The sequence below is a fragment of the Castor canadensis genome, chromosome 17 (genome assembly GCF_047511655.1).
Source record: "Castor canadensis chromosome 17, mCasCan1.hap1v2, whole genome shotgun sequence".
Classification (NCBI taxonomy): domain Eukaryota; kingdom Metazoa; phylum Chordata; class Mammalia; order Rodentia; family Castoridae; genus Castor; species Castor canadensis.
Genome location: NC_133402.1, coordinates 65,124,124 through 65,145,469, shown reverse-complemented (window position 1 = coordinate 65,145,469; position 21,346 = coordinate 65,124,124). Strand labels below are relative to the sequence as shown.

Genomic DNA, 21,346 nt, shown 5'->3' with positions numbered 1-21,346 from the left:
TAAATTAGCACTCTAGGGGCTGGCAGATTTGCCCCGAACGATAACTTTTGTCATTGGACCAGGGACCAGGAAAAAAAGGTAAAACAGAGAGACAGGCTCCACTGTCGAGGAGGAAAATGACCTTTCTTTTTCTGCCATTATGGCTCCTCAACATTGATGCCAGGAAGTGGAGTATGAACAGGAGGCTTAGACCCAACAATCCATAGGAAGGTGGCACCTCGCCTTCCATCTGGTGACGGGGGCACTTAGACCTCCAGTGGTTAACTTTGCAGAGGGTAGGGTCCCAGTTGGGGGCGGGGCTGTCTCCCAGGCTGTCCCCCCTTAAGCATTCTCTGCAGAAGTGCCCCTCCTGTCCACCATGGTAGCAAGTTCAGGATACAGGCCCCAGTCAGGTGGGGCCCTCTCTGAGAGCAGCAATGAGGCCATGGTGTCTCTTATCTTTTTCTCTTCTGTTAGTAAGGTCCCGGACATACAGACGTAGCCATAAATACAGACATGGCTAGCTGGATTACTTGGCTCAATGACTTTTCCTTTCAGCCACAGTCTGGGTTTTTTACGAATATCTGGGGCTGACTGTTAGAAATTTATCTTTGAGGAGAACCTCTCTCACCTGTGACTCTGAGTCCACCATGGTATGCTTTCTGATAGCGTCCTTAAGATGCTGTAGAAAGGTAAGAGGATTTTTTTCTTTTTAGGTTGTTGCTGTAAAGTAAAGTTGTTATTTTACATTGACACCTGACACTCTGGAGAGCAAGTCTCTGAACTGTTCTGGGCCTCAGTTTCCTCACTTGAAGAATGAGGGATCTGGTCTAGGTTAAACTATGTTTTTCTACTATGAGATGGCTGAAGTGACATTAATGCCACTTACCTTCTTTACCATTTTTTATTTTTTTAGTAATACTGGGGAATTGAACCCAGGGCTATGCACATGCTGGGCAGAAATTCTCCCATGGAGCTACTTCCTCAGCCCAAATATTATTATTATTATTATTATTATTATTATTATTATTATTTTACTTTGGCTGTACTGGGCTTGAACTCAGGACTTTATGCTTGTAAAGCAGCACTCTACTGCTTGAGCCATATAATCATTTCCAACTTGAGTGGACTGGGCCAGAACCCATTGCTTCTCTAATAAGATAAGAGTCTGGTCTAGTAGAAGCATAATATCCTTTCATGTCAGTTGAAAGGTTTGGATCACGGAGATAAAGGCTTGAATGTATTTGTCTGGGCATCAGTACAGCTGTTTAGATGTTTTTAAATTTCCCTTAGATCTGATAACTGGAAGAGGACATAAGACTTGCCCTCTTCCTACCATTTCATATTGAAGACAGAAGCACTTGTTAAGAGGTTCTGAGTATTGGAGTGGCTTAGAAAGTAGAAATTTGTATAGGGGACCCCAGTTTACTTTTTTACTTTTATAGAAAAGGTCTAATTGGAGTATGGTATTGTAATTTAAGGAACCTTGTGAAGGTCACTTCTCTTAGTCACCCAAGGCACACTGAGGCCAGGCCTCAGTACAAAGCTTCCAATATCTATTAGCCAGAAGACTGGAAGATGCAGGTCGCATCTAAAAGAACAAAACGTTAGGATCCTGTCTTTTAGCTAACAGCAGGCAGCTTCTTTAATAAAGGCTACCTTTTTAACAAAGAAATCATTTGTAAAGTTAGAGAAGGGCATTTAGAGGGCATTTCAGGCCAATAACAGTACCATATGGGACAACTAGTGTTAATATTTGGAGGGAAAAATTTATGTTGAGGCCAAAGGTATAGAAAATTCTAAATGAGGAGTTTAGAGACCACAGTAATGTCTATTTTGTTATTTCTGGAACTATAACCTTGAGCTAACAATTGGCTTACAAGGGCTGGGTCTGATGCCCTGAGGTGTGAGTTGGGGCTAGGAGCAGACTTGTGCAAGGTGCCACTCCCTCCACACACACCCAGGACAAATGACCCTGACTGCCTAGGCCTGATCCTGCGGCCTGTCGCCCCTCCCCCTTTCCTGTGTACTCTGTGCACGTTTATTCTAGGGGAAGTGGTGGCAGGCCGCAGTCATCACCATGTGTGGCTGGTGGCCCAGGATATATTGGGTCCTCTATGGATTTTCTTAGCTATGGCAGGCATTTTTGCTGTGTCCAGAAGCTGGCATCCTGTGCACAGGTACGCCTGTTTGCTTTCCCTCTTCCCTTGTGGGGGTGGAGTTACAGCTTAAGGCATGGCAGCTGCAGTTTTTTGTAAGCGCTTTTATAAAGCAGCTGACTTAAAGTTACTTTAGACTGAGAAGCCTGGAAAACTAGTTGGAATAGCTTAAGTCATAAGGTACCATGATACAAGTTTTTCATGGGAGGCAGGGTCCCAGTAAGCCCAGGGAGGGGAAGGCAGACAGAGACAAAGGACATGTGGTGAGACCATAGAGGAGGCAGAAAAGGTGTGCTGACATCTTAGGTAAGGGAGGGGAAGGCAGAGCCTGGAGACATGACACACGCTTAAGGGATTAGCCATCACCTGTGTCTCTAGGTTGCTCCCATTGACTGGTACTGGCAGGCTTTCAGCAAAACAAAACCTCCATTCTCCAGTCGCTGTCTCAGGAAAAACGGACATTAGATGGGGGGGAAATTGAAGCAATTGTCAAATGACATAATCAAACAGGACTCCACCAACGTAGCATAAGGCGTACCCAAATAAATCCAGGGCTTGGTCTCAGCCCATAGGAAGGGAGCATGAGCTCTCCAGAGCTGGAACTGCCTTGAGGCCAGAATTGGCAAGGAGTGGCTTGCTTAACTCCATGATGGGGAGAGTTTTTCAGAAAGATAGGAGGAGATAGGCATGGTAAGCAGTGCAAGAAGTCTGCTTACATGGGGAAGGAGGGAAGGAGGAGGTTTGGGAGAGGAATTGGCTGATTTAGAAACTCATTTACAGGTTAATAGAATCTGTGCAGGGGAACAGAAAGTACAGAGGGAGGGTTTGATGCAGAGATAAGGAAAGGATTGGACGTAGGAAAGTTCCTTCCATTTACCAGCACGCTCACAGAGATTGCATAGATCCCTTAAAATATTGGGATTGAAAGTGCCATTAAGTGGCCATTTGGAGGCATTGTCCAATTGGGGTCAGGCCTGATTACAGAGAAAAATGAGCTTTCATGGCTTAAGATCAGGCATTAGGTGGAGGGGCCAGGAGACATCCCACTGGGGAGTCTGAAGGAATTTGGGATGGTCCAACTCCCATGGTGAAGGCCTGACCTGAGGAGAGATATGGTGGGTGCCCCCAAAATATCAGGACCTCAGGAGAGAGAGAGAAATGTGGAACACAACCCCCAGAGGGAACATCTTCACCATGGGGGGGACCCACAGTCCCAAGTGGGGAACCCAGTTCCCGGAATGAGAGCGAGCTGAGACCTAGCACTAGGGTTTTCGAGGAAATGAGAGAGAGACCATAGCTCAACATGTGAGGAGGACTCACCGAGGGAGAGCAGACCTTAAAGGAAGATTGGCCAGTGGTGGATGGCGGTTTGAGGCACGCTGGGGTGGAGGAACATCCATGTGAGTTAGTGAGAGAGTGGCGCTTTCTAGGATTGGGGATCCCGATAAAGCAGCTCAGATCCTGGAGGAAAGCTGGGAGAGCAAGTTCAGTGCCGGGAACTCATCCTGATCCCAGGTTTCAGCACCAAATGTTAGGAAAAACGCCGCTGTCAAAGAACGCACACGAGAAAAGTCTCACGTCCATAGAGCAAAGTTTAATGGCAGGCCCAAACTGCCAGGCTGGCTGGGGAAAAGATGGCGCAGCCCCAAGTCTGGGTGAGCAGTGGCTTTTATAGAAAGGGGGAGGGAAAGGAATTTAGTACAGTTGCAGTAGTCTCTGGTAGGGGTGGGGCTGTCTTAGAGCACAGGAATTTGTTTAAGGGCAGGGCTGCCATTTTGGCTGATTCACAAAATGGTGACATTATTGTTCTATCAGTAGGAATAACAGAAAAACAGGGAAATTTCCATCCTAAAGAAAAACACTTTTACTTACTTGACTCAGTTGCTTCTCATTTTGCTTTTAACATTACAAAATATGGATTGTGTAAGTTAGAAACAAAATGTCTGATGATTTTTCATGTATTTTGAAATTTTCTCATTCAACTGTTTGTTACAACCCTGTTTATTAGCATTATTATTTTACAGGCATGTGTGATGCTCCAAAGTAACAACTTTTGCAAGAAAAGAGTTAGAGGCAAGAGAAAATTCTATGCTAGTAGGGTTGCCAATCCCGACAAGATTAGGGATAAAAAAATAACATTTTGAGTTATTACACTTATTTATACAATAGCAAGGAACACAATAAAAGTCTGTCTCAATTCTAAACAGTGCTTAACATTAGGACTAGTAGTCACTCAAGTTCTCCTTTTCCATTGTGTATCATTAGTGATGGACAAATGCATCAATGGAACTACCAAATCGAAGAGTCACTTGCTAAAAAAAGCAGTCATTTGAGAAGTGGCAATATTGATGAATAGTGATCGGAATCTCAAAGTAGATTTGGAGTTTGTTTAAAATTCACAATCATTTTAAAGACTTAAGAGACAAATTATTTTGCTGTGTAACTCACTGCCCAGAAGAGGAAAAGTCACACAGTTAGCAAGGAACTAACAAAGCCAGCATGTTTCACTACCAGAAGTAAAACGCTCCAACAATTTCTGCAGAAAAGGCATAAAATTTCACTCTCAAACGACACCTAGGGTTGACGTGTTGATGGCGAGCCAATGACAGCTTTTCTATCCAGGTTGATTAATCATCAAATTTCCTGAATAAATATTATTCAGGAAATGTTTTCACCATTTGTAAAAACTGGTAAGAGACAGTAAAATTCAAGAAAAGTTTGTGTTCTGCAAAAGGGTGCCAGGGATAAGCAGAGATTTAATGTTTTGTCTTCCTATCTGGAAACAGAAAGGCCTGTCTTGGAACTGTGCTGGCAGCTGTACTGCTTTTGCTTCATCCACAGTTGTCTATATGAAAGCATTGGCTTCTCTTGAAATGAAAAAAAAGAATATCTGACATTATCACAATGAACTGCTTTCTTCACAGACATACGGGTGTCAAAAATTCTTGAAATGAAAAAGGAAAAACGTTCTAGCAAAGTGCTACAAAAATGATTACCATTATTTAAAATATCCTACTTCACCAGAAAATGTTTGAACTCTGTGTGAAAACTTGGGCAAAGAACACAAATCTCCTACCACTTAGAGCACAGTGGGCTTAGCAGGGATGAGGTCTCCTTGAGAATCTGAGTTCAAAGGTGAATGGCAGAGGTACTTTCAAGGAAAAGGAAGGCTAAGTTTTGCTGTAGACTATGAAGAGGCAGAATGGATGGGGAGACTCACCGACTGGCTGGGCATTTCTCCCACAGGAGATTACAAGGCTCTGGAGGCAAAGTGAGCTATCTTCTTGAAATGCTCCACGGCCTTCCATTCAAGTGTGAAGTCTCTTGGCTCCAGCAGAATGCAGACTCTGACGAAGTCCTGTTGCAAAAGAAAATCCTAATTTTTTTAAACTGTTACTTAGGCTTGAAGGTGAGGGAGGATATCAAGAATTTAAATCTCCTGGAAGAATGCCGATAAAAATTAAAAACTGCTTCTCTCTTATTTTTAACATAAGCATACAATTGGGTAAATGGTTTGGTTTTTTTAACCCCTGTGAATTTTCTGCTAAACTTGAGAATTTGGCTTTAGAACAAAGAGTATGACTTTAAGAACTTCAGTTTGTCTAGTTTTGTATTCAAGATGAGATTTATTCTATTTTTTCTTTAGATAAATGCAGGATTATATGAAAGACAAGTATCCTGACATTCACTGCTTAGTGAACATTTGCTATAGTTTTCAACTTTTTCATGCTTCTCTGTTTAACAGGCCTCAAGAAGAAGGAAATCATCTCCTTTCAGCTGGAAATATTTGTGCATATCTCAAATTCAAGCCTGAATTGAGGGCTTGGTATAGCACAAAACCTGCTCAGTTTTCACTTGGAAGAGGAAAATTCCATCCTTATACTTTTGGATAGGAAGATGTATAACAGAGATTAAGAAATCAAGACATGTAAACAGTTGTAACACTAAGCCTACATTGGGGCCTGACTTTTTCTTGTCAGAAGGAAAATGTCCTTCACTCTGTCAGAGTTGAAGACAAACAGACAGATAGACACACATATACCACAGAGCCTGTATATGCACACACACAAATAGATGTTTGTCTTAGGGATTTTTAGCCTTACTTTTCAACATTGTTATTAAAAATTTCATTAAATATCTTTAATTAAACTCAGTTTGAAATTTTTGTTTCAATCAAAAGTGCTATACTTAGAGATAATTTCAAAAAAATCAAAACCCATTTTGGCCTAAGCCAGATATTTAGAAGAAGTTAATGTATTTGGGTATGGGATTTAAGTTTATGGAAATAAAAGAATGAAATAAAGTCCAAGAAAGTATACTAAACTCAAATTCTTACTTTTTGAAGGAAATTTGCTAAAACACCTTTAGGAAGAGGAAACATTTACAAATACCATATATGAAAGTTCACCTTCCCTATCCTAGAATGCTATACAGTAGGAATTTGTGATAAGACTAAGGCCTTTGTAAGATAAAAAGTGTGGTAAAAATTTTTAAAAAGCAGAAAACCAACATTTCCTCTAACTACTGATACACATTAAAATTGAAATCCCTTTGTGCGAAAGCACACAGAGAAAAGTAGGCTAATAAACAGATCCACAGAGAAACATTTTTGTGAAAGTGGGCAATGATACTGTAGTGTTTCGATAGCTTAATGATCACACTAAATGATGAGATAAAGTAACTTCATGCAATGTGACAGGTCACATTTTCCAAAAGTGACCACCACGCTCCCATTGCAGATGGCATTTTCACAGAGTGAATTTGGTACACTTCTCATCCAGGGTTCGGGTTTGTATTTCCTCTTCAGAATAGTTCTATACTTTTATGATAACAACAAACTGATTTTTCACACTAGATCATAGCACTCAATACTTTTTCTGCTTGATTCTCTTGCAGAAAGTCCTTTGAAACCAGTGTCCTAGCAGAGTGGGGAAGAACTTGTATGAAAAAATATGAGTCCAAGTCCCAAAGCCCCAGCCAAGCTCCCAGTTGTCCTTTGGCACCTGGTTTCCAGTAAGCCCTTCACCCAGTAGACCCTTAGCATCCATGTCTGATTCTAAGGAGATGCCACCGAGGATAAGCCACCCATGCTCAGATGCCTACAGTGGAATTGTAAGAGGTGCTCAAGTTGCTTTTGCTGAAAAGCAATGACTCCTTATTTGGGCCCACAAATTAACTAAAAACAAGAGAAACTTGGCCTCCTTCCTCCATTTTGTAGCTGCCTTTGCTCTAAGCCATCCTCTTTCCAGTCACTTTACAATCACGTTGGATTCCAGAAAGGACAGAACTGATATCATATTTATGACAAGGGACTGAAACTTCCATAAGGAACAGTGGAATGTGCAGAAGAGACACCCCCCAAATGAGGACAATGACCTATAATGTTGAGGCTGCACCCTGGAGCAAGAATAATCATTTCATGGGAACCAGATTGTTCCCCTCAAGAAATAACAGCAATAACAGCTTCTCTGGAACCCTTCTGGGAACACTTAGGCTGAGATAATGGTCATCCAGAACACACCTGTGACTGGACTGTGTAACTGTATACACCTTTGTCCTCTACCCCTAGTTTTTGTGTCTACTTAAACCTATAGTTCATGTCTGTACCTTGAAGATGGCTGAGGATGAGTTGAATGCTTACTCTGCCCCTCCCACGGCGTGTCCCAAGATGTGTAATAAACCTCCGTTCTCTTTACCATGCCTCTTTATTTGGCGTTTAGGGATGGTAGTTGGACTTGGCATATGGAATCTAAGGAGTCTGGGCCTTGGGTCCAAAACTCTGGTTTCAGTTTCATTTCCCACAACAGTGCCCAACTTCTGCTAAAGACATACCACCTTTCCCTAATCTACAGTTGTCACTTTATCACTTCATTTAAGCATATTCGCCTTGATTTTTGGGCACCAGTTTGGAAGGCATATTTTTCACAAAATTAAAGGGCAGGAAAACACTCAGGAGGCCACACATGCTTAAACACAACAGGGAGTAATGCCAGACTGGCGGAGAGTTTCTCCACGTTAACTGAGCTGCAGAATGTGCATATGGGAATTTAAATTTCTGTTTTTGAAATTTCTTTTACTTTTTTTATTATGCTTGGTCAAAAGCATGTATTAAAAAATCCACAAATAATGCAGGCTTACTATATTTGTAAGACAAACAAAAGATTACTGTTGTTTTAAGCTATGAAGATTTGGGGGCATATAACTGGAGCAGGTTTGGGGAGTGGGACACTGTCACAACAACAGCTTAAGGAAGTGCCACTGGCTTTTTAGCTGCAGTGGGTGATGCCCAAAGCAGTGCACAGAAAATATTAACCAAAGCAAGAGGAGAATTTGAGAGAGCACATGAAGCAAGACTTAAAAGGAAAATGTTATTAGAGGCTGAAGTAAAAAGGACCCTTGTTATGGAATGGTGACATTTGGAAATACTGCTACCTGAATACGGCAGAGCATAAGAAATGCAATTAATAAACTTGATGATGTAGAAAAGAAAATTTAAGGATACATTATAGATGGTGACCTGCTTTTTCCAGCTGTACAAAGGAAAGTGAAAGAGGAGTGAGCTGAGCTTTAAAAAGTAATTACTGTTACATTTAAGCAAATTTTAATTCCTAAGGAAATTTTAAAAAATAGGAAATAATGGACTTGGAATTAAATCAGAAAGGTGCTTCTCATTTCCATACTCTCTAGCTATTCTGAATTTAAAGAGTGGCTTCCAGACCAAAATCCCATTAAAAGTAGCCTTGTGAGATACTTGAAGACCCCAGAAACGTTTAGAGTGACGCTTCATAGACCCTTCAAGGAGTCCCTCAGGAAGAATTATAAGTACGTCACACAAACGCTACTAAATAATGGAACTTAGGAACGTTATGGTCATTTTGTGTGTGTGTGTGTGTGTGTGTGTGTGGTGCTGGGGTTTGAACTCAGGGCCTACATCTTGAGCCATCCACCAGCCCATTTTTTGAAGGGGTTTTTGAGATAGGGTCTGGCAAACTTGCTGACTTCGACTGTGACCCTCTTTATCTCTGCCTCCTGAGTAGCTAGGATTACAGGCGTGAGCCACCAGAGCCCGGCTTATGGTCATTTTTGTATGGAGTTGTAAGGTTAGGTAGAAAATTAAGAAGGGCTCACTTTAAGGTGTGCTTTTATGTTGTTGAGTGGAATATAAACTGATAGGCAAAAAGCTAAAAAGTTTTTGAAGACATTGCATCAGCTTCTAGGAAATAGAAGAGACAGAGATAAAATGTTGCCTTGGACTTACAAAATTCTGTGGGCAGGAAGCAGGCAGAGAAAACTGCAAGCACAGATCATTTCTTACAGAACAGGAAGAGTGATGCTGAGGACATAATCAGTAGTTCAGAAGATGAGGAGCAGAGGCACAGAGAACAATTTCCAAACAATAAAATTTGGCCCCAGTCATGGAGTTGGTGCGTGTGCCTGGCTTCCTTTCAGATGCTTTATACACTGACAACTGCTATGTTCTTCTGTTTCCCTCCTTTTGAATGGTTACCCTGTTTCAGTTGCCTGTTCTGTTGGTGCATGTGTGTGTTGGGTAAATAATTTTTTTAATTATCAGTTCTTCTGGAGAAATGGTATTTAGGAAGTTGTATCTGAGTTATTCTACCTGAAAGCTGCATCTTTTCCTGGACTTGATTAGGTGGCAGATTCTGGATGTCAGTCTGATTCTGTCCTAGGATAGACCTTGGGGAAAGGGAGAATATATTTTACATGTGGGAGGAATCTCAATTTTCACAGTCAAAGAAGAAACTGCAAACCTTCTAAAAAGGTTTGCCCAAATGTCTCCCATTCCACTTGTTCTTTTTCCAGTGTGAGTGTGATACTTCTTCAATTGAAAGCTTAGCTCCACATTCCTTATCTGTGGATTTGGATGGGCTGTTTACTGTGGTGAAAGTGAGATGCTGGGATGTGACTTCTGAGGCTAAGTCACAAAATGTAACAGTGCCCTTGCCTGCTTCTTTGGAGACATCAGCTCTTGGTATTTGCCGCCATGCCACAAGAAAAGCCACATGGATCACAGAGGCCCTTGTGGAGAGCATCTTAGGCATGTGGTTTCCACTGAGCCTTCACCAAGCAGCAGCATCTATTCATCAACTTGAAAGCCCATCTTCCCACCCTGCTTATTACCCTAATGGACACTGTAGGGGGACACAGAGGTTAGTCCTGCCAGACCTCCCCAAACTGCAAAATTGTGACAAAAATTAATGATTTAATCATTTCAAATCACTAAGTTTGAGGAAAATTTGTTGTGTAGCTGAACAATAGGTTATCTTGAGACATGAAGTTTATTCAGGGATTAATCCAAAATAGAAAGAAAATAGAGAAATTAGGCTGTAAGTAAAACACCTGTAGTTAGGGGCTGTTCGTTTGTTCGATCAAATCCTATTCTTAGAATTCTGAAAATGGCAATTTCTAGCAAACTTAATTTTTTCCCACCTTTTCAAGGACCCTAGAACCTCATGGGTATATATTTTAGGTGTAGGGCTTTGAATTCACTCGCAGAATAAAAATTTAGAGGTGGATTTCACTTTAATATTTAAAAAAATCTTAATATGTTCAATGTATATGCAATGGACTTCCAAAAAATTGAACAGACCTCTCCAATTAGTTGTGGAACTATGAATCCTTTGATATAAGAGGAGAGATGAACTTTAGTTAGTCAATTACCTGATTGGCACATGAAATAATGAAAATATTATCTATTAGTTATCACTCACTGCCTGACAAGTAATACAGAGCAAATACATTGCAGAGACTTTCCATAAAATGACATGGAATGCAAGCATAAAGCAGTCTATAGCTTTGAGTACTCCTGTCCCTAAAAGTGGTATTCTGTAGCCCCAAGGTTTATTTTGTCTGAAAAAGTACGAATGACAGTTTTTGTAAGGAATTAGATATTGTAAGAAAAACAAAAACATAAAAACATATTTTCAAAATTACATTAATTTAGAAAGGATAGCAACTGGTACTATTGTGTGGCCCTACAATTATTGAATACATTCAATTTTGTTGAGTTAATTCAATTTCATTTCATTATCACCAGCTGCTAAACATTTTCCAATTTTGATTTCTTTCCAAATGTAAAGAAAATTCTTGGCAAATCTTCTGTTTCTTATTGAATTATGAAAGGTTGAAAAATGAAGCTTTGTGGAGAATAGTGTGTAAGAATCTGCTGGCAAAATTGGGCACAATTTCAAATTACAAGTGGAAACTCAGATTTAATAAAGTTGGGGCCATCACACTCACTTGGAGACAAAAGGGAGAAACACAGCATTAGGATATGCCTTTCATCTCTCATGGTGGTGTAGTGTGGGAAAGAATACAGCAATGGTACTTCAGTAGAAATGCTATTTCAGGAAGAAAATCAATTAATGGATTATTAACTCCTTTTTGGCCAATGGGATTTTTGCTTAAAATGTAGCATTTCACATTTATTGTGTGGGTTTTATAAAATATTTATGCACTAAGAAATGTCTCTTTATAGCTTAAATTGCAAATAACTTAAGATTTTCCTTTCTAAGGTTTTTCTTAAAGATTTTATTTACTTTATATTCAATATTCATTTTTCCCCTTCATCTTTATTTGTTGACTTAGGTTGGTCATAATTTTTAATCTATGATATTTTTCTTTTCTTTTTTGGGGTGCGTGTGCGCACGTGCTCACTAAGGATTACATCCTAAGCACCTGCTCGACCACTGCACGACCCCACCACCGAGTTTAAACACAAATATTTACACAATGCCACCGATAAAATGTTGATAAAGCAAAATAATTTCATGAACAATTAAATTTGTGTGATATAAATGAAATGTGTTTTTAGCTATTCAGTATCACACCCAGACTAACAGAGAAGAAAATATTTCTTTTTTTTTCTTAAATCCCCTCATTCAGCCATCCTTCAACTCTTTCTGATCTCCTGGCTAACATATGAAAATTGGGGGAATGAGACAGAAGGGCCCCAGAAACCTCCATTGTGCCATGCCTGTGACTTTAAAGAATGGAAAGAAGGCAGGACCAGACAGATGGTGTGAGGATCAGGACCAACCAATCAGATCACTTCTGACACATCCAACCAAAGTGCTGCTTTCTGAACACCTAATTAGTGTAGAGAGCAAGCAAAGGCCTGGAGAGAATGGTAAAAACCTCCGGTCACACCATTTCTTGGCACCCTCTCTCGGAACCCTCCTTGAACTCTGGGGGATCTACTCTCCCACCTTACTGTTTTTCATTTCAATAAACTCTCCCCCTTTACACTTTGAAAAAATAAATAAAAGATAAAATACGAATATTAAAATTAAATACATGGCACATTTAAAATGAAGATAAAGTTGCCGGGAGAAGAAGGAGCTAGAAGAATTGCAACTGTTTCTCTAAATTATATTTTTATAACACAACTTTTAATATATTATTCGGACCACAGAGTTTGCAAAGCTAAACAAATAGAGAAACAGAGTGTCCATTCATTTGTCAAGAACTGGATCACAGATTTTTGGTAGGATATTTTTTACTGTGTTCAGAAGTTGAAAACAAACAAAAAGAATGAATTATACATTTTAAATGATTACAAAAAACAGTGAATAAATTGGCTTGCAAATATATTTTAATTTAGTTGCTTGGATTTGTCGCTTTGAATTCTTTAATGAATCGTGATGTCTTAGTCTGTTTTCTATTGCTATAAAAATGCATGTGTACAGGTATTTATTTAAAAAAAATAGTTTATTTAACTTCTGGTTTGGGGGCCTGAAGTCCAAGAATGTGCAGCCCCATTTTTCTGCCTCAGATGAAAGTCTCAGGGTGATGTCATAAAGATGGCAGGAAAATACCCAGGAAAAAAAAATCACATAGAGATAGAGAAGCCAGAGGATTTCAGAAGCCAGTCTCATTCTTTTCATAACCACCTGCTCTCTTGGAAGCTACTTTAGGGTTGAAGAAAATCTACATGAATCTCTAATGTAGGTGATGCCCTCAGTGAACTAATTCTCTTCTGTGAAGCCCTACTTAAGGGTTTCACCATCTCTCGACATCACCCACTTGGGGACCAAGTTTCTGTCACATAAATTTTGAGGGGCATATCTCAACCATATCCAAACCACAGCAGATGGTTACAGGAAATTTGATTTAAAAAAAAGTGCTGAGAATTCTTGAATAGCCATCTGATCAGTTCAGTGCATAACAATTTACACACATAGAATAGCAATGTCAAGGATAACATTATGCTGTAAAGTTTTTGTTTGGCGATTTTCTTTCAGGAAGTATTGAGACAACATACCTGAGATACTGAGGAAGCAATCGATAGTATTCTTTGTCAGTGTTCATAGCACCATAGAGTGCTTGCAAACACAATCAATAAGCCCTAATCGAACTTCTGAATGGCACCTTCATGCATTGAATTGAATTGAACATGTTTTCACAGAACTAAGAAGAGTAATATGTTAGCTTTTACAAAGAACCCATACTGGGCACTTAAAATAGATAATCTTTGATCCTTCCAACAATCTTGAAAGGCAAATATTATCATCAAAACCATTTTATGATACACACACTGGGGACTGTAAACATTAGAGGCCATCTTCAAAGTCAGAGTTTGTCAGAGATAAGAGTGCAACTCAATTCTCCTGGATCCCAAAGCCTACCCTAATTCTTCTCCATCCTCTCTCTTTAACACATTGAAGTTGATGACAATGACAACCCTGACAGTTACAATATTTAAAACACTCACTATTAACTATCATGCTGAGTTCTCTGTGTACTGTTACTTATCTTACATTATCCCTTTGAATATCTTTGTAATAATAAAAGATTTAAGGGAATTTTAAATTTAAACCCCACATTATAATAGAGGAAAAACCAGAGAGTTGCAGCCATTGAGCAATTTGTCCTAAATCTTGAAGCTTCTAAAGGACACAAGCTAGGATGCAAACTGCCTGAGTAAAAGAACCAAGGTCTTTAACCTACATATAAAGTTGATTTCAAACCAAGGCTTTGAGAATGAGCGAAGGACTGATGAATGTATTTATGAGAGGTAGGATCACCTTTTAAAATAGCTCTCCCTGAGTTCATTTAGTTGTTTCTGTGTCTTCTGAGTTTTATAGCTGCGTTATCTTGATATTCATTGAGTTGCTTTGGTATGTTCTCTTTAAGCTTCTCTTTAAGCTCATTGAAGATTCTTGTCATCCTTCTTTCTGAGGTCAGCAACTGGGGATTCATCCCTTCCACTTTCTACCAAACCCTCTATTGTGTTATTGTTAGTATTTTGAGGAGTTATATTCCCTCAAAATAGAAACACATACCTGTGTTTCTGTGAAGAAAAATAAAGCAGATGAACCAAATCATGCTGTAATACATATACACATGGAGGTGCCACAAGAAAACTCCCTGTGTAGCTACCTTAAGCAAGCAAAATTGTCATTTTTTTTTTCTTTTATAAAATCAGAGAACAGGATTGTGGAACAAATACTATCTGGGGGGTTGGGACCAGTTCAGGGGGAAGGATGTGGGGAAAGGGTGTAGGATGTGAATATAGTGCAAATACTATGTACACGTGTATGTAAATGGAAAAATGATACCTGCTGACACTATTCCAGGAATGGGGAGAGAGGGGATAAAGGAAAATGGTGGAGGGGGTGAATTCAAGTATGATATATTTGATATAAGAGCTTTTATAAATGCTACAATGTACCCCTACCCAGCAAAACAATAAAAAACAAACAAATAAAAAAGAACAACCAAAGCTCTCCCACGTTTAAAAAGATTCTGTTGCCACTGGCAAAACTATTTTCCATTATTTGTTTGTTTTTTCTTTTTCTTTACTTTTATTAGCATACATTAATTGTACAATGGAGATTCATTGACATTTCTGAATAACCTTGCGTTATACATTGGTTAGATCACTCCCACCATCTCTTCCCATCATTGTCCTCTCCACCCCACCTAAAACAATTGCAAAGGTTTCATTGTTCTGTATCATATATGTGTACAAAACACAACCATATGCACCTTCCTTCACCCTCTCCATTCGCCCTTCTGTGGTAGAGAGATATTAGTAACTTATGGGGAACCTTCCCAACTCTCTTTATATATTAGGAAAATAAATGTAGTAGCCTCATTTTCCATTCAACCTAGTCTACTGTCCTAGTATTTCTCTTAGGTCAGAGAGAAAGAACAGCAACACATGTGGGTGAACATCCTAATGAACAGGGAGGTGTGGACCTGGACGGGCAAGCATAAGATGCTCATCACAACACTCTATCCCCCAAAAGTTAGCAAGAAAGGTTGGCTACTGTGTATAAGATGATGCAATGGAACAGAGAGAAGACACTGGATATATTCTGAAGGTGTAGTGAAGAGGTTTTGTGGGAGAGATTAGCTGTGTGCATGGAACAGAAGTTAATACAGCTGAGATTTTGGGGTCCAACTAAGTGAAATAATGATGCCATTACTGCTGTAAAAGAGATTTTAGGAGGAAGAAATGTGAACTGCCACTGAAAGAGATGGACTGATACTGAAAATAATAAACATGCTTTATTGTATTTGTTTCCTGAGGTTGCCATGACAAATCACCACACATTTGATTTAAAAACAATAGAAATATATTTTCTCACAGTTCAGCCAGGGGCCCAAAATCAAGTTGTCAGCTCAATTGTTTCCTAATGGCAGCTACCAGGAAGACTCCATTCCATGTTTCTGGCAAACCTTGGCATTCCTGAAATTACAGATGCATTCCTCTAATTCCCCCTCCACCTTCATTTTTCCTTTGTGTCTCTTGTGTATCAAAGCTCTATCTTTTGTTAGCAGGGTGCCAGTCATTGGATTTAAGGTTCACATTAGGTCTAGGATGATTTCATCCTGAGAGTCTTAATTATATCTGTAAACATCATATTTCCAATAGCATCACAGCCACAAGTACCAGAAGTTACTGCTTGCACATATATTTTTAGAGGACATTGTTCAATCCACAGTTCTTTTAGAAATGGCTATTCAGGACCATTTCTATAGATGGAGAGTTCAGCAGACTCTTAGGATCACTTATCATCTAAAACTTGTCTGAAAGTAACGGTGAGGATCTTTGAGAGTTGGCTTGATGACTCCAACATGGTCAAGCTGTAGCAGAAGATATGTTTGGGAAAAACATCAAGAAGGAAAGAATGATCTTTCAGGAGGTCCTTCTCTCTCCAGCTAGTAGACTTGCTTCTAAATATCTTCTACTTGTGTTCCAGCATTCCCACAAGTACCTACCAGGTACAGCAGATAGTACTGGCAATCACACATACTCAACCCAGTTGTGCTGAAAGAAATTCTACACCATCTCTTGTCTAAAACATCTTTCTGAGTTGGTGAGAAAAGTGTGTGGGCTGACCAGCCAGTGGCAGTGGAGGATGCAGTACAAAGATCTTTCATAGGACATAAACTCAGTCATCACACTTCCTGGCCTGTCCCCTTGTAAACCTAGTGTATAGCTGTAAGCTATTAACCCTATGGTACATTTTATTCCAGAATAATTTCTAGGAGTACTCCAGAATATCAAATGTCAGGATTCTATTATCCACTATTTTCCCACAAGTGACACTTCCTATTCTATTTTGCAGTAACCTCCAGACTGCTCATAGAGAAACACATTGAACCCCTCCCCCCATTTATTTTTCTGTGGCCCACACATGGTATGGAGGTATTGGTGTTTGCTGCCAACTCTCATTGGAGGTAGAATTCCAGGAGTTCAAATTTCCCCATACTATATTGGTCATGAAGCCCTATACAAGACTAGCACTAGGCCAGTCTAATTCTTGTTTTGTTGTTATTAAAATACTTCTTCTCTATATAATCAAAGAAGTATGCTACATAAATGTTCCAGCCCACCAAGGTTTGGTTAGTTGTGGATGTTTCTCTACAGAGTCAGGTAAGTTACTAGGTACTTCTGTCTCCTTCCCATGGTGGCGGTCAGATTCCAGAGGATGAGCCAGGGTCCAGTTCTGTTGGTGAACTTTATGACATTAGACCAGTGTGGTATAGCACTGGTTGGATGAGAAGGTCACAGTGGCCTCTGACAGAACAAGGTCTGAATGGCAGGTGTAACATGTTCTCAAGTTCCCTTCAATGGTCAGTGGCTGGGAGATCCTAAGGAAGGCACAATGCTTCCAGGCCTCTGTTGTTATATTCCCAAGGCAACTAGCATTATTATTATTTTTTTATAGCGCTGGAGATCTAATCAAAGGCCTCACATTCTACTCTTGAGCTATGTCACCAGCCAGAGGCAATAGATGGGTAAGATGTGAGTTCCTATTACTCTGCTGCTTGATTAAGACCATCGTACCTCGGTCTAGGAAGGTAGGTCATACCCTATATAAATGTGACATGTCTGATAACAATGCACCCCTCACTCCAGGATCTCATACCCCTGGCATCAGTATGGAGACCCAAGTGCCTTGGTAGTCCTTGGTCCAATTGTCCATACCTGTGGGATTCCAGTAGAGAGTATCAGTCAGGGGAAGGATCACCTCCAGATAACAGTCAGTATTATGGTGGTCTGAACAGTAAACAATCTCCAGGACAGCATTTTAAAGGAGAGAAGGAAAAAGGATGGTTGGGAACACTGAGGGTGGGATTTTGAAGCACAGACTGTTCAGATAGCTACCTTGACTTACTCCAAACACCCAAGCTGAGTGTTGCTGCACCTGCATGCTAGTGCCATGTTTTCCTGGCAGTAGGGTATCAGGTTTAGTGTCTGTGCTGTGCTAGTCAGATAAAGCTATCACTCTACTAGCAGGCCATCTTAACGTCCTTCTTTCAGTTGCCCTGCAAATTGTCCGTCACATCCTTCAATGACTGCACTGACCTGAAGGCAATAATATGCAAGTAAGGTTCACTGACTTCCATGCACACAATGCTGTTATTTGTGCAATGAAAGATGTTCCTTGGCCAAGTAGTTCCATGGGGTATCAAAAAACATGACATAAGTTCTTCTCAAAGGTGTCTAGAGTAGTCCCAGAATCCACATGAGTGACATATATTTGTCTACCCCAGGCAAAAAGCTACTGCAAATAGTCCTTGTTCCCATACAAGGAATCCTTTAACAGTCCAATCACTCAGTTGATATTCTCCAGGCAGGTGTGTCCAAAGGTGTTGCCGGTGGCCCATGAGTTCTGAAAATGTAGTAAAATATGGTGTTGGAGTGGACTGTATGGTCATCACTACTATCTATAGTTTGGTCCATTAGACAGAATATCCTCGCCTATCTCAGAAGAGAGACAGCCACTGGTCACACGGGGCTGCAGCCTTGTCTGTGTTAGTGTTCTGTAAAATGTTGTAATTTAGCTGACAGTGCCAGGCTAGCTTGTGCATGTTAGGAACTGTTTTGCCCTTCTCATCTTAGTGCTTCTTTGCAACCACACCTTGTGCCTCTAACTCCTCCACCCTTACTCTAACTCCTCCACCGTTACTCTGAACACATATCCAGACCTGTCCTTCTTGCATTTCCTTTTTCTTTCTTTCTCTCTCTCTCTGTCCTTTCTTTCTCTCCTTCCTTCCTTCTTCCTTCCCTCCCTCTCTCCCTCCCCCTCTCCTCTTTTTCCTTCTTTTCTCTTTTTGCCATACTGGTGTTTGAACTCAGGACCTTCTGCTTCTTGTCAGGAGCACCAACACTTGAGCCATGCCCCCAGAAATTTTTTGCTTTAGCTATTTTTCCAAATATGCTTGTTCTGGCCTGGATTGTGATTCTTTTCTTTATGCTTTGTGTGTAGCTGGATTGGCAGGCATGTACCACCACACCCAGCTTTTACTTGTTGAGATGGGATTTCGTAAAATTTTTACACAGGCTAGTTTTGAACCACAGTCTTTCCAATATCCACCTCCAGAGTAGCTAGGATTGCAGGTGTGACCCACTCAATGTGTCTATATGAATTTGTTAATAAAGTCTATGTGATTATGTAAAATATATTAGCATAATTTATGCCTTCAAAATGTGATAGTGTTTGTTATCTTGGCAGCTATCAGTGAATTAAAGATAATCTTTTCACAAGAAATGTTAACACCATGTCAAGGCATAATAAAAAAATTAAAATAAAAAGGAATAAAGTCAACTGGGAATGGGAAAGGATATAAAGAATTGAAAATAAGTATAAAGATTTTAGCTGTAAAACTTTTTAAAGAAGCAATTTTGATTTACATATGCCTTATAACTATTTGTAATATTTTTATGGGCAGAATATTTGGGACAAAAATGATTGTAAATGATATCACAGAAAGATGTGATATCATCACAAATACAAATAATTTACTTACTTCACTCAACATCATATAGACATTTTCTACAGTCTTTGGATACTGAATGCTCCTTTAAAAACTAAGATCTAGCCTGATTCTTTTCTATGCTTTTTCTTATAAACATTCAAACAGTTCTTTATCCTAAGAATTAATGTTTTCTCTGATTAGAATTCAGGAGTACCTTCACTTCATCTGGTAATATTTTATGTCCTAGTGCCTAGGGAAATCACTAGGAAATACATGTCAATTGACAAACACTTATTGAATGATTGAATGGGTAGATTAATTGATGAATTTAAACACTAAATTTTAGCAATAATCCTCTCTATCCACCATGGAAAATGTATACTCTTTAGAATCTCATGCTTAAAACTTCCTTCACTTGATGCAAAATGGCTACTATATCTTTAATAGCTCATTTATTAAATAGTATTTACATGGAGGTATTGTTTATTGCTTCATCAAATTTTTTTACCTTGCCAATATTATTAAATTGCTATTCCTATAAATTTGTTATAAAATATGAAATACTTGCAGTCATTCTATTTCTGGATTCTATTTTCTTTTGGAATTCATTTTTATATTTGCATTGTGTCCTGTTAATTCTTTCCCTTTTTCTCACAGTTAACAGAGCATGCCAGAATGATTCTTCCAAGAGTCAGCTTCCTCTGCCATCTGATTCTGCTGCGCCTTCCCTGTAAGTGCTTTGTACATATGCCTCCTGTTAATCATGAAATAGGCTTGCATTTTGCTCTAGTCAATGGCATATGAGCAGATGTGCCATTTTCCAGCTTGTAGCAGGTATTTTAAATGATTTCTGGGATTTGGGGGATTCTCTGTCTGCTTTACTGGACCCCATAATGAGACCCAAGAAGCAGGTGAGCCCAGTAGGGTTCAGTCTAATGACCCACTGAAGCATAAGTAAGAAAGCAATATTTATTCAAAGTAACTGAAATTTGGAGTCTGCTTTTATAGTAAATACATATACAAAATGATGGATACATCCAAACTTCTAAATTGCTTTGAAAATGAACATGTCTTAGTCTATTTGTGGAGATATAATAAAATACAACAGACTAAGTGATTTATAAAAAACATAAGATTATTTTCTCATAATGTCTGCAAAGTCCAAATCAAAGCACTAGCAGGCTTGACTTTCTGAGGAAGGTTTTCTGCTTCCAAGATGGTGCCTCAAGATGGCTGTCCACAAATGGCAGAAAAACAGAAGAGAAAAAGTCATTTCATTAAGTCTTTTTTGTAGTATCACTGATACATGCATGAGGACTTCACTTAAATACCCCAAGAAGACTTATCCTTCCAACACTGTTGCACTGTATATTAAATTTCCAACACATGAATTTAGGAGACAAATTCAAAATAGCAATGTGTGACTTATTCCTTCCTATATCTTATTTCCTCCTGTATCTTATTTCCTTGTTAGAGTGTGAGAGCTGAAAATGTTGTATTTTATTTTCTGTACCTTGAGGACCAGTGTGGAAAGAAGGTATAGCTTTTCAGGAGCTCTGATTATTATCACTCCTTCTGTTAATTTCTCTCTAGCAGGACTCCACTTGGTTTGAGGACAGTATCTTTGCTACTGAGCAGATCACTGCTTCAGTTCAGCATGAATGTCCAAGCTTGCTAAAATGAGTCAGACCAGATTACTTTCTTATCAGTTCTACCCTTCCTTCCAGGGATCAGCAGGGAGAAGAAGATGAATAATTCATGTATTAAGAAGCTAATGTTTCTAGCAGCAAGATTGCATAGATGAGATGTCAAAAGGCCATTTTTATAACTTTTCCCTAAGATTTCTACTCCTTTGGAGCATCTTACACATTTTCTCTTTGGTCTTCACTTTTGCTAATCCATCCTCATTTCTGGGAAGTGATCATTCTAATACTATGCTTATTGTATCTTCTTTTTAGGCTTTCTGCACA

General features: G+C 39.4%; 1 protein-coding gene across 7 annotated transcripts in view; it reads left to right on the top strand.

The window, feature by feature from the left end:
* LOC141418462 (PHD finger protein 20-like) overlaps positions 1 to 21,346 on the top strand; it is a 307,934-nt gene that overhangs the window by 44,931 nt on the left and 241,657 nt on the right. For 5 of the 7 annotated variants that reach the window (XR_012443078.1, XR_012443082.1, XR_012443080.1 and 2 more), the window contains one exon: positions 20,034 to 20,106. The gene's annotated coding sequence lies outside the window, so the exon portion shown is untranslated. Of the gene's footprint in view, positions 1 to 17,341; positions 17,475 to 20,033; positions 20,107 to 21,346 lie in introns of all 7 variants that reach the window. The other 2 variants (XM_074059042.1, XM_074059040.1) reach the window with 1 other exon arrangement.